This window comes from Oryctolagus cuniculus, chromosome 18 (assembly GCF_964237555.1).
Source record: "Oryctolagus cuniculus chromosome 18, mOryCun1.1, whole genome shotgun sequence".
In the NCBI taxonomy this organism is placed as follows: Eukaryota; Metazoa; Chordata; class Mammalia; order Lagomorpha; family Leporidae; genus Oryctolagus; species Oryctolagus cuniculus.
In genome coordinates this window covers 15,154,307-15,168,614 of record NC_091449.1, presented here as the reverse complement: position 1 = coordinate 15,168,614, position 14,308 = coordinate 15,154,307, and positions in this window count along the sequence as shown.

Sequence of the window (14,308 nt, the reverse complement as noted above, 5' to 3'; positions counted from 1 at the left end):
CGAAGCCCAGGGCGCTGAGGAGTCCAGATGGATATTTTGCAGATCGGCGGGCAGCGGGTCTTCGGCAGCCTCGGGGCCATGCGCCTGGGAGCTCTCAGGGCCGTGATCTTCCTGCGAAGGTGTGCTGAGCTCTGAACCTGGTGGTGGTGGGGACTCGCCGGGCTGGCGGGGCTGGCCCTTTGGCTGCAGTTTTCTTTGCTGGGCGCGCTGATTTTTAAACCAGGTCTGGGGAGGAAAGGAGGGAGCAGGTTACTTCAGAGGCAAGGACCCCAGGGAGACCCCATGGGCCTCAGAAGCTCGGGCCCTTGTGGCGTGGGCACGCTGGGCTCAAGCCTCTTTCTCAAACGCTGTGCCGGGCCCGGGAGGGAGCCGCAGGCATCAGGTAAAGGGGAGGGGGCCGGGCAGCCTCTGCCCTGCTCCCAAGCGATCCTCCGCAGCAGAACCTAGAACTTTGCGCGCTAGGCTTTGCACCACAAAGGCTCACGTTCTGGGAGCTCGGTCTCTAAGGACACAGTACTGAGAGGTGCGGAGACCCTCGGAGGGGAGGCCTGGTGGGGTCATTCGGCCATGGGGTCGCGCGCAGCCGCCGTGGGCCCTGGGGGCAGTGAACCGGCCGATGGAAGACACCTCTCTCTGCCTCGAACTCGTTCAAAGAGATAAATACATCTTAAAAAAAAAGTCGGTCTCATTGCGTCTCATCCAATACATTCAAAGAAATACAATTTGGAAACGCGCTCCCTGCACACACGTGTTGGCTCAGCCTGCGCGGGCGGCTCTCGGCTGGCTCCCCGCGCTGGGGCTGGGCGGCGCCATCCACCAGGCGCGGTCCTGGCCGCCACCGCCGGCCGGCTCAGACTTGAACTCTTGCGCCCACAACCGCCACCGCAATGCAGCCGCGAGCGCCCCGTCCGCCCGCCCGGGGGAGTCTTTCTTGTCAAGTGCCCACGCGCAGGAAGTTCGGGACAAGTCCCGGGGCAGCCTCTGCCTGCCAGCCTCGCGGGGACTGCGAAGCGCAGCGCGCGCATTGGCCATTGCCCTGAGCAGCCAGCGCAGCGGTGACCACAGCAAGTGAGTGCGCGGCGCGGAGGGCGCGGGGCTCAGGACATACCTTGATCACATAGGCATCCAGATGAAGCTCGGACGCTAACTCTTGGACTCGGCTCCAATCTGGGCAGCCGCTGGTTTCTAAAACAGCTTGCAGCATCCCCAGCTGGTCGGGGGTAAAGGCCGTGCGGCTGCGGCCAGAGCACCTGGGCACTGCAGAGGGAACAGCAACACAGGCCTTTGGTTTGCTTTAAGCAAGAATCCATTGGAGTTCCTGATGCAGACATTTGGGGCGTGACCTGGTCCCCGGTTGCTCGGGAGACACCAGTGCTCTCTCTCGGGGTCTCTTCCTCTTTGCCAGGGTCTCGCAAAGGAATTTTGGAACATGCACCCTGGAAGGCAGAGCCTGATCTCATGGTCATGCATTTTCGACGTGAGCTTGAACTTCACGAGGGGAAGATGTCCTGCTGCCACACACGTCCACACACACACACAGACACACAGAAACACACACATACATACACAAGAACACACACACATCCACCCACACACACACGCATACATACCTAAATGCACATACATGCATACATACACACCCACACACTCACACCCACACCCACACCCACACCCACACCTGCACCCACACCCTGTGAAGGCAAGTGCCAAGCTCGCAGTTTTCTCCCAGCTCATGAGAAAGACAGAGAGAGAGACAGAGAGAGAGAAAAACTGCATAGGGCTTTGGAGGAAGCCCTCAGCCATGGAGGGGTTGGAAAGAGATGGAGAAAGAGCCGCAGGCAGAGGAGAAGGAGGCCAGAAGCACATGTGCGTGGTTAGAATGCAGCCACTGGGGCCGGCCCCTGGGAGGCCTTGCAATGCTGGGTTCCTATCCCAGAGTCCCAGTTGGAGTCCCGGCTGCTCCACTTCCCACCCAGCTCCCTGCAAATGCACCTGGGAAAGCAGTAGAAGATGGCCCAAGTACTCAGGCCCCCACACCCACATGGGAGACCCAGATGGAGCTCCCGGCTCCTGGCTTTGGATTGCACCAGCCCTTGGCCATTGCAGCTACCCATGCAAATACACATGCAAAGGAAATGGTTTTTCATTTTCAGAAGGCGCCTGGCATTGTGGCAGAGTGGGTAAAACCCACCACTGGCAACACTGGCGTCCCATATGCACACTGGGGCAAGGCCCAGCTGCTCCACTGCCTATGCAGCTCCCCGCTCATGTGCCTAGGGAAGCAGCAGAGGACGGCGCAAGTGATGGGACCCCTGCACCCATGTGGGAGAGCTTATTTTTATTATAAAACTCACATTCGAGGATAGACTTTCTTTCTTTCTTTGTTCTTTTTTGAAAAAAAAAAAAAAAAAGATCGATTCATTTCTTTGAAGGTCAGAGTTACTCCCCAACTGGCCACAATGGCTCGAGCTGTGCCAATGCAAAGGCAGGAGCCAGGAGCTTCTTCCGGGTCTGCCATGCAGGTGCAGGGGCCCAAGGACTTGGGCTGTGTTCTACTGCTTTCCCAGGCCATAGCAGAGGGCTGGATCAGAAAAGGAGCAGCCGGGACTCGAAGCGGCGCCCGGACTCGAAGCGGCGCCCGTATGGGATGCCTGCCCTTCAGGCCGGGGCTTTAAGCCGCTGCACCACAGCGCCGGCCCCATCAACTCACTCTTTCAACACACGGTTTTCAAAGAGAAAGATTGTGTCTGTGTCTCCAGACAAGAAATACGCTCTACGCTAGGGTTTTCCAAGGCAAAGGAAAATGGGAGAAAATACAGAGAGACTAAGAAATGCATGGAAATAGGAGTCAAAAACTGAGCTCATTCTGGTGCAAAAAGAATGTTTTGGAACGCCATGCATAACTTTTTCTTCCTACCTATTTTCCCAGGAACTTTCTGAAGACCCCTTATCTGCATAGGTGGATTCCAAACAGTTTTTGCCCAAGTCAATGTTTTAAAATCCATTTCCATGAACTTTTCTAGTAGCCTTGCGTCACATGGACATTTAAAATATCTGAACAGTGCAACTCGGAAGCAAGTGGAAAACACAAGCCAAAGACTGGAAGGTTTTCTGTGCCAGCAACACCAGAGTTTCCGGGAGACCCCACTGGCTGCCGTGTTAACAGTATGACAGTCACAGGCATCCCAAAGGATGGGAGAGACGACGGACACTCGCTCACTGCTGGCGGGAGCCCTGCAGCAAACTGTGCTCCTGTTTGCTCCATTGCCAGAAGCCAGCGATCCCGCAAACGGCCAAGCCGGTGCTGGCATGGCTTGGCCTACCACCAAGCAAGCCCTGCACAGCCAACCTCTCGCCCACCCGCCTCGGCCACTTGCTCACTCGACATCACGACGCGGACCGGCAGTATTTCCGAAGCTGCTGCTTCTCCAGCGTCTGCGCTTGTCTGCCCCTTGCCGCCCGCCCGCCTGGCTAAAGGATGGCTCCTTTAGAGAAGGAAGCCAACTTGGCATGGTATGAAGTCTTTGATGGACCCTCCCTAAGTCACACCCTAGACCTGATTGACAGATGTGCCGCTTGAAGAGGTGAACCCCAGCCCCTGGCTCCCGGCTCCCCATTGGCACAGCTCTGACCCTTGTGGCCATTTGGGGCGTGAAGCAACGGAAGGCAGACCTTTCTCCCTGTCTCTTCTTCTCACTGTCTGCAGCTCTACCTCTCCAAGAATTCAATAACAACATCCTCAAACAACGATTTATGTTATTTTATTTTACTTTATTTTATTGGAAAGACCAGTGCCCATATGGGCTGTTGGCGCTGCAGGCTGGAGGTTGAACCCGCTGTGCTACAGCGCCGGCCCCAATCAATCCAATCTTTAAAAATGAAAAGACAATCATCATTCTGCAAAAACATCCTAAGAAAGCGAGGAGGTGGTATGTTAATTAGCGTGACTGTGGTGGTCACAAGAAAATCAATCTTTTCAAAAAACACTTTTTGGTACAGATGTGTTGATGGATTGGAAAGGCAGAGTTCCAGCCGCGGCCCGGCTTGCGCGTTGTCTACGATGGCGCCCCCTGGCGCTCCACGGTGGCGGCGACCCCGGACTCTCTGGTGGCAGCTGGGGGCCAAGGCCGCGGCCAGGTCACCAGGCCCACCTGACTGCCCTCAGGAACCCCATAAATCCTCTTCTTTAGGCACTTCAAAAACATCTAAGTTCACCGTTACAAAACGTCCACACACTACAGAAAACCAGCCTCCAGGCTGTGATGCCTCCGACCAGCCCAGAGATCTCCCCAAAATCCCAACACGTTTAGTTTTGCAAAGAACGAGGCAGAGGAGTGGTCCCTTCAGGGCTGTCTCCAGGTCGCCGGCAGGGGCTCCTACATGCTTCATTCTTTTTTTCTTCTTTCTTTTTTCTAGGACTGGGAAAATTTGGCCCTTGAAGTCTGGGGGTTCAGATATCTGCTAGTCGTCGGGCTCGTTGTCATCGAACAAGCCGTACATGCGCACCAGCTCCCCGATGTCATGGGGCAACGAAGCCCAGGGCGCTGAGGAGTCCAGATGGATATTTTGCAGATCGGCGGGCAGCGGGTCTTCGGCAGCCTCGGGGCCATGCGCCTGGGAGCTCTCAGGGCCGTGATCTTCCTGCGAAGGTGTGCTGAGCTCTGAACCTGGTGGTGGTGGGGACTCGCCGGGCTGGCGGGGCTGGCCCTTTGGCTGCAGTTTTCTTTGCTGGGCGCGCTGATTTTTAAACCAGGTCTGGGGAGGAAAGGAGGGAGCAGGTTACTTCAGAGGCAAGGACCCCAGGGAGACCCCATGGGCCTCAGAAGCTCGGGCCCTTGTGGCGTGGGCACGCTGGGCTCAAGCCTCTTTCTCAAACGCTGTGCCGGGCCCGGGAGGGAGCCGCAGGCATCAGGTAAAGGGGAGGGGGCCGGGCAGCCTCTGCCCTGCTCCCAAGCGATCCTCCGCAGCAGAACCTAGAACTTTGCGCGCTAGGCTTTGCACCACAAAGGCTCACGTTCTGGGAGCTCGGTCTCTAAGGACACAGTACTGAGAGGTGCGGAGACCCTCGGAGGGGAGGCCTGGTGGGGTCATTCGGCCATGGGGTCGCGCGCAGCCGCCGTGGGCCCTGGGGGCAGTGAACCGGCCGATGGAAGACACCTCTCTCTGCCTCGAACTCGTTCAAAGAGATAAATACATCTTAAAAAAAAAGTCGGTCTCATTGCGTCTCATCCAATACATTCAAAGAAATACAATTTGGAAACGCGCTCCCTGCACACACGTGTTGGCTCAGCCTGCGCGGGCGGCTCTCGGCTGGCTCCCCGCGCTGGGGCTGGGCGGCGCCATCCACCAGGCGCGGTCCTGGCCGCCACCGCCGGCCGGCTCAGACTTGAACTCTTGCGCCCACAACCGCCACCGCAATGCAGCCGCGAGCGCCCCGTCCGCCCGCCCGGGGGAGTCTTTCTTGTCAAGTGCCCACGCGCAGGAAGTTCGGGACAAGTCCCGGGGCAGCCTCTGCCTGCCAGCCTCGCGGGGACTGCGAAGCGCAGCGCGCGCATTGGCCATTGCCCTGAGCAGCCAGCGCAGCGGTGACCACAGCAAGTGAGTGCGCAGCGCGGCGCGGAGGGCGCGGGGCTCAGGACATACCTTGATCACATACACATCCAGATGAAGCTCGGACGCTAACTCTTGGACTCGGCTCCAATCTGGGCAGCCGCTGGTTTCTAAAACAGCTTGCAGCATCCCCAGCTGGTCGGGGGTAAAGGCCGTGCGGCTGCGGCCAGAGCACCTGGGCACTGCAGAGGGAACAGCAACACAGGCCTTTGGTTTGCTTTAAGCAAGAATCCATTGGAGTTCCTGATGCAGACATTTGGGGCGTGACCTGGTCCCCGGTTGCTCGGGAGACACCAGCGCTCTCTCTCGGGGTCTCTTCCTCTTTGCCAGGGTCTCGCAAAGGAATTTTGGAAAATGCACCCTGGAAGGCAGAGCCTGATCTCATGGTCATGCATTTTCGCCGTGAGCTTGAGCTTCACGAGGGGAAGATGTCCTGCTGCCACACACACACACACACACACACACACATATACACATAAATACAAACCCACACACACAGTAAGACACAGACACAGAAAGTCACACACACATACATACTCATACATACACACCCACACACCCACGACATACATACATACATACCTACACACACATACATACATAAGAACCCACACACTAACACAAAGACAGACACATACAGACACACACAGAAAGATACACACATGTACATACACACATATGCAAACATATATACAAACCCACACACAAACACAAACAAGACACACACAGACAAACACACACATACATACATTCATACACACCCACACCCACACCCTGTGAAGGCAAGTGCCAAGCTCCCAGTTTTCTCCGAGCTCATGAGAAAGACAGAGAGAGAGACAGAGAGAGAGAAAAACTGCATAGGGCTTTGGAGGAAGCCCTCAGCCATGGAGGGGTTGGAAAGAGATGGAGAAAGAGCCGCAGGCAGAGGAGGAGAAGGAGGCCAGAAGCACATGTGCGTGGTTAGAATGCAGCCACTGGGGCCGGCCCCTGGGAGGCCTTGCAATGCTGGGTTCCTATCCCAGAGTCCCAGTTGGTGTCCCCGCTGCTCCACTTCCCACCCAGCTCCCTACAAATGCACCTGGGAAAGCAGTAGAAGATGGCCCAAGTACTCAGGCCCCCACACCCACATGGAAGACCCAGATGGAGCTCCTGGCTCCTGGCTTTGGATTGCACCAGCCCTTGGCCATTGCAGCTACCCATGCAAATACACATGCAAAAGAAATGTTTTTCCATTTTCAGAAGGCGCCTGGCATTGTGGCAGGGTGGGTAAAAGCCACCACTGGCAACACTGGCGTCCCATTTGGACACTGGGGCAAGGCCCAGCTGCTCCACTGCCTATGCAGCTCCCTGCTCATGTGCCTAGGGAAGCAGCAGAGGATGGCGCAAGTGATGGGACCCCTGCACCCATGTGGGAGAGCTTATTTTTATTATAAAACTCACATTCGAGGATAGACTTTCATTCTTTTTTCATTTTTTAAAAAATGATCGATTCATTTCTTTAAAGGTCAGAGTTACTCCCCAACTGGCCACAATGGCTCGAGCTCTGCCAATTCAAAGGCAGGAGCCAGGAGCTTCTTCTGGGTCTGCCATGCAGGTGCAGGAGACCAAGGACTTGGGCTGTGTTCTACTGCTTTCCCAGGCCATAGCAGAGGGCTGGATCAGAAAAGGAGCAGACGGGACTCGAAGTGGCGCCCGGACTCAAAGCGGCACCCATATGGGATGCCTGCCCTGCAGCCCGGGGCTTTAAGCTGCTGCACCACAGCGCCGGCCCCATCAACTCACTCTTTCAACACACGGTTTTCAAAGAGAAAGATTGTGTGTGTCTCCAGACAAGAAATGCACTCTACACTAGGTTTTTCCAATGCAAAGGAAATAGGAGGAAATACAGAGAGACTAAGAAATGCATGGAAATAGGAGTCAAAAACCGAGCTCATTCTGGTGCAAAAAGAATGTTTTGGAATGCCATGCATAACTTCTTCTTCCTACCTATTTTCCCAGGAACTTTCTGAAGACCCCTTATCTGCATAGGTGGATTCCAAACAGTTTTTCCCCAAGTCAATGTTTTAAAATCCATTTCCATGAACTTTTCTAGTACCCTTGCGTCACATGGACATTTAAAATATCTGAACAGTGCAACTCGGAAGCAAGTGGAAAACACAAACCAAAGACTGGAAGGTTTTCTGTGCCAGCAACATCAGAGTTTCCGGGAGACCCAACTGGCTGCCATGTTAACTGTATCCAAAGGATAGGAGAGATGGACACTTGCTCACTGCTGGCGGGAGCCCTGCAGCAAACTGTGCTCCTGTTTGCTCCATTGCCAGAAGCCAGCGATCCCGCAAACGGCCAAGCCGGTGCCGGCATGGCTTGGCCTACCACCAAGCAAGCCCTGCACAGCCAACCTCTCGCCCACCCACTTTGGCCACTTGCTCACTCGACATCAGGACGTGGGCCGGCAGTATTTCCAATGCTGCTGCTTCTCCAGCGTCTGCACTTGTCTTGCCCCTTGCCCAACTCGGAAGTAAGTGGAAAACACAAGCCAAAGACTGGAAGGTTTTCTGTGCCAGCAACACCAGAGGCAGCGACACCAGGAGAACCCATGGGCCTCAGAAGCTCAGGGCCCTTGTCTTGTGGGCACGATGGGCTCAAGCCTCTTTCTCAAACACTGTGCCGGGCCCGGGAGCAAGAGACAAAGAAAAGGCCCCACTCAGGATATACATAACCAAAGGGGATAGCTAAGGCGACAATTCAGTAGCCTAGGCAACCCAGTGGGAGTCCACAGGAGAAACTGAACCGGTACAAACTCTTTGGGTAGAAGCCAGAGATCAGAAGCTAAATACCATCAATCTGCTCAGCCGTGCGGTATTACTTACCTCCTGAATAAAAAATAAAATAAATAAATAAATATAAATAAATAGAGAGAGATTTACCATGGATCACCTGAGGGTGTCACATTTGTACACCCGTAACCCAGTAGAACAAAGCAGAGCTCTCAGGCCACTCCCATCTGAAGCCTCCAGGGATCCTCCAACAGCAGGCAGTCAAGTTAACACAGACATAGCAGAAAATAAAAACCTCACAGTGAGGGAAGAAGAATTAACAATGCCAACCAACAAACACAAAAATTGAGGGAGCAAGAGCAACGATGACACTATGACACCTCGAAATAAACAAAACACCCCAAGACAAGATTATGAAGATAATGAGATAGAAGAAATGCAAGATACGGATTTCAAAAAATTTATGATAAGAACATTTAGAAGTTTTCAAAAGCAAATCCTTGAACTACAGAAATCCTTATTGGACAGGACTGAAAATCTCTCTCATGAAAATGAAATTTTAAGGAAGAATCAAAATGAAATGCAGAAACTAGTAGAACAGGAAAGTGTGATAGTGAAGAGAAATCAAAATGAAATGAAGAGCTCAATAGATCAAATGACAAACACATTAGAAAGTCTAAAAAACAGAGTCAGTGAAACAGAAGAGAGAATATTGGACTTAGAAGACAGCACAGGTAAACATACAGCCAAACCAAAGAAAAGAAGAGGAAATTAGAAATCTAAAAAATATTGTTGGGAATCTACAGGATACGATTAAAAAAAAACAGCATTCGAGTTCTAAATGTTTCTGAAGGCATGGAGAGAGAGAAAGGATTAGAAGGCCTTTTTAGTGAGATATTAGCAGAAAATTTCCCAGGTTTGGAGAAGGACAGAGACATCCTAGTAGAGGAAGCTCATAGAACCCCCAGTAAACATGCCCAAAAGAGATCCTCACCACGACACGTTGTAATTAAACTCACCACAGTGAAACATAAAGAAAAGATCCTAAAATGTGCAAGAGAGAAACGTCAGATTACTCTCAGAGGGTCTCCAATGAGACTCACAGCAGACTTCTCATCAGAAACACTACAGGCTAGGAGGGAATGGCAAGACATAGCACAGGTGCTAAGAGAGAAAAATTGCCAGCCCAGAATATTATATACTGCTAAGCTCTCATTTGTGAATGAAGGTGAAATAAAGACCTTTCCCAGCAAACAGATATTGAAAGAATTTGTAGCCACTCGTCCGGCCCTACAAAAGATACTTAAAGATGTGCTACATTCAGAAACACAGAAACACGGCCATCAATAGGAAAGAAGGTAAAGGAAGAACACCTACCAGTAAAAGAGCATGGGAAGCTCAAAGCATATACTAGAAAATATCTCCGGGAAAATGGCAGGGCCAAGTCACTATGTATCAATAGTCACATTAAATGTTAATGGACTTAAGTCTTCAGTTAAAAGACACCGATTAGCTGATTGGCTTAAGGAACAAAACCCAACTATTTGTTGCCTACAAAAAACACATCTCTCTAACAAAGATGCATGCAGACTGAAAGTGAAAGGTTGGAAAAAGATATTCCATGCCAACAGAAACCAAAAAAAAGCAGGTGTAGCCATATTAATATCAGACAAAATAAACTTTAATACAAAAACTGTTCAGAGAGACAAAGAGGGGCACTATATAATGATTAAGGGTTCAATTCAACAGGAAGATGTAACTGTTATAAATGTATATGCACCTAATTACAGGGCACCGGTCTATTTAAAAGATATGTTAAGGGACTTAAAGAGAGACTTGGATTCCAATACAATAGTACTGGGGGACTTCAATACCCCACTCTCAGAAATAGACAGATCATCCGGACAGAAGATCAACAAGGAAACAGCACATTTAATCGACACTATTGCCCAAATGGATCTAACAGATATCTACAGAACTTTCAATCCTACATCTAAAGACTTTACATTCTTCTCAGCAGTGCATGGAACCTTCTCTAGCATTGATCACATACTAGGCCATAAAGCAAGTCTCAGCAAATTTAAAAGAATTAGAATCATACCATGCAGCTTCTCAGACCGCAACAGAATGAAGCTGGAAATTAGCAACTCAGGAAACCCTAGAAAGTATGCAGACACATGGAGACTGAACAACATGCTCCTGAATGAACACTGGGTCATTCCAGAAATCAAAAGAGAAATCGAAAACTTTCTGGAAGTAAATGAGGATAACAACACAACATATCAAAACTTATGGGATACGGCAAAAGCAGTATTGAGAGGCAAGTTTATAGCAATAGGGGCCTATATCAAGAAATTGGAAAGGTACCAAATAAATGAGCTTTCAGCGCATCTCAAGGACCTAGAAAAACTGCAGCAAACCAGACCCAAATCTAGTAGGAGAAGAGAAATAATTAAAATCAGAGAAGAAATTAACAGGATTGAGTCCAAAAAAATTACAAAAAATCAGCCAAGCAAAGAGCTGGTTTTTTGAAAAAATAAACAAAAGTGACACCCCATTGGCCCAACTAGCTAAAAAAGAAGAGAAAAGATCCAAATCAATAAAATCAGAGATGAAAAAGGAAACATAACAACAGACACCACAGAAATAAAAAGAATCATCAGAAATTACTACAAGGACTTGTATGCCAGCAAACAGGAAAATCTATCAGAAATGGATAGATTCCTGGACACATTCAATCTACCTAAATTGAACCATGAAGACATAGAAAACATATATAGACCCATAACTGAAACAGAAATTGAAACAGTAATAAAGGCCCTCCCAACAAAGAAAAGCACAGGACCAGATGGATTCACTGCTGAATTCTACCAGACGTTTAAAGAAGAACTAATCCCATTTCTTCTCAAACTATTCAGAACAATCAAAAAAGATGGCATCCTCCCAAATTCTTTCTATGAAGCCAGCATCACCTTAATCCCTGAGCCAGAGAAAGATGCAGCACTGAAAGAAAATTATAGACCAATATCCCTGATGAACATAGACGCAAAAATCCTCAATAAAATTCTCGCCAATAGAATACAACAACACATCAGAAAAATCATCCACCCAGACCAAGTGGGATTTACCCCTGATATGCAGGGATGGTTCAACATTTGCAAATCAATCAATGTGATTCACCACATTAACAGACTGCAAAAGAAAAACCATTTGATTATCTCAATAGATGCAGAGAAAGCATTCAATAAAATTCAACACCCTTTCATGATGAAAACTCTAAGCAAATTGAGTATAGAAGGAGCATTCCTCAATATAATGAAAGCAATTTATGAAAAACCCACGGCCAGCATCCTATTGAATGGGGGAAAGTTGGAAGCATTTCCACTGAGATCTGGCACCAGACAGGGATGCCCACTCTCACCACTGCTATTTAACGTAGTTCTGGAAGTTTTAGCCAGAGCTATCAGACAAGAAAAAGAAATTAAAAGAATACAAATTGAGAAGGAAGAAGTCAAACTATCCCTCTTTGCAGACGATATGATTCTTTACTTAGAGGATCCAAAGAACTCTACTAAGAGACTATTGGAACTCATAGAGGAGTTTGGCAAAGTGGCAGGATATAAAATCAATGCACAAAAATCAACAGCCTTTGTATACACAGGAAATGCCGTGGCTGAGAAAGAACTTCTAAGATCAATCCCATTTACAATAGCTACAAAAACAACCAAATACCTTGGAATAAACTTAACCAAGGATGTTAAAGATCTCTACGATGAGAATTACAAAATCTTAAAGAAAGAAATAGAAGAGGATACCAAAAAATGGAAAAATCTTCCATGGTCATGGATTGGAAGAATCAACATCATCAAAATGTCCATTCTCCCAAAAGCAATTTATAGATTCAATGCCATCCCAATCAAGATACCAAAGACATTCTTCTCAGATCTAGAAAAAAATGATGCTGAAATTCATATGGAGGCACAAGAGACCTCGAATAGCTAAAGCAATCTTGTACAACAAAAATAAAGCTGGAGGCATCACAATACCAGATTTTAGGACATACTACAGGGCAGTTGTTATCAAAACAGCATGGTACTGGTACAGAAACAGGTGGATAGACCAATGGAACAGAACAGAAACACCAGAAATCAACGCAAACATCTACAGCCAACTTATATTTGATCAAGGATCTAAAACCAATTCCTGGAGCAAGGACAGTCTATTCAATAAATGGTGCTGGGAAAACTGGATTTCCACGTGCAGAAGCATGAAGCAAGACCCCTACCTTACACCTTACACAAAAATCCACTCAACATGGATTAAAGACCTAAATCTATGACCTGACACCATCGAGTTATTAGAGAACAATGGAGAAACCCTTCAAGATATTGGTACAGGCAAAGAGTTTCTGGGAAAGACCCGGGAGGCACAGGCAGTCAAAGCCAAAATCAACTGTTGGGATTGCATCAAATTGAGAAGTTTCTGTACTGCAAAAGAAACAGTCAGGAGGGTGAAGAGACAACCGACAGAATGGGAAAAAATATTTGCAAACTATGCAACAGATAAAGGGTTAATAACCAGAATCTACAAAGAGATCAAGAAACTCCACAACAGCAAAACAAACAACCCACTTAAGAGATGGGCCAAGGACCTCAATAGACATTTTTCAAAAGAGGAAATCCAAATGACCAACAGGCACATGAAAAAATGTTCAAGGTCATTAGCAATCAGGGAAATGCAAATCAAAAGCACAATGAGGTTTTACCTCACCCCGGTTAGAATGGCTCACATTCAGAAATCTACCAACAACAGATGCTGGCGAGGATGTGGGGAAAAAGGGACACTAACCCACTGTTGGTGGGAATGCAAACTGGTCAAGCCACTATGGAAGTCAGTCTGGAGATTCCTCAGAAACCTGAAGATAACCCTACCGTTCGACCCAGCCCTTGGAATTTACCCAAAGGAATTTAAATTGGCAAACAAAAAAGCGGTCTGCACCCTAATGTTTATTGCAGCACAATTCACAATAGCCAAGACCTGGAACCAACCTAAATGCCCATCAACGGTAGACTGGATAAAGAAATTATGGGATATGTACTCTTTAGAATACTATACCGCAGTAAAAAACAAAAACAATGAAATCCAGTCATTTGCAACAAAATGGAGGAATCTGGAACACATCATGCTGAGTGAAATAAGCCAGTCCCAAAGGGACAAATACCATATGTTCTCCCTGATCGGTGACAACTGACTGAACACCAAAAAGGAAACCTCCTGAAGTGAAATGGACAATATGAGAAATGGTGACTTGATCAGCATAGCCCTGACTGTTAATGAACAACTTAATACATTATCCCTCTTAGTATTTTTTTTGTCTGTTCTACTTAATATGACTGGTTTAATTCTGTAATTATCACACAGTTATTCTTAAGTGTTGAAATTTAACTGAAATGTGATCCCTGTTAAATATAAGAGTGGGAATAAGAGAGGGAAGAGATGTACAATTTGGGACATGCTCAAGCTGACTTGCCGCAAATGGTAGACCGGCCAATGGAAGACACTTCTCTCTGCCTCGAACTCGTTCAAATAGATAAATAAATCTTTAAATTAAAATTCTGTCTCATTTATAAACACTTTCAAAGTGTGTTTTCAAGTCCCTGATTGCATCATTTCTAATATTTATACCTCTGGAAGCACACATCTTCTCATTTGTGCAGTTCTTTACATGATTGCTAATACTGAATTTTCCAATAAAGTCTTGTTTGTGTTCTCTGAGTTACAGAAGCAACTCTACTGAATATTTCAAGATTCCTTTTACAAGATCACTTTGATTCTTTAAGAACTGGACCATTTTAAAGGCCACTTCTCAACTAATCAGTCGAAAGCTAGTGTAAACTGAGACCCCATCATCATTTGTGACA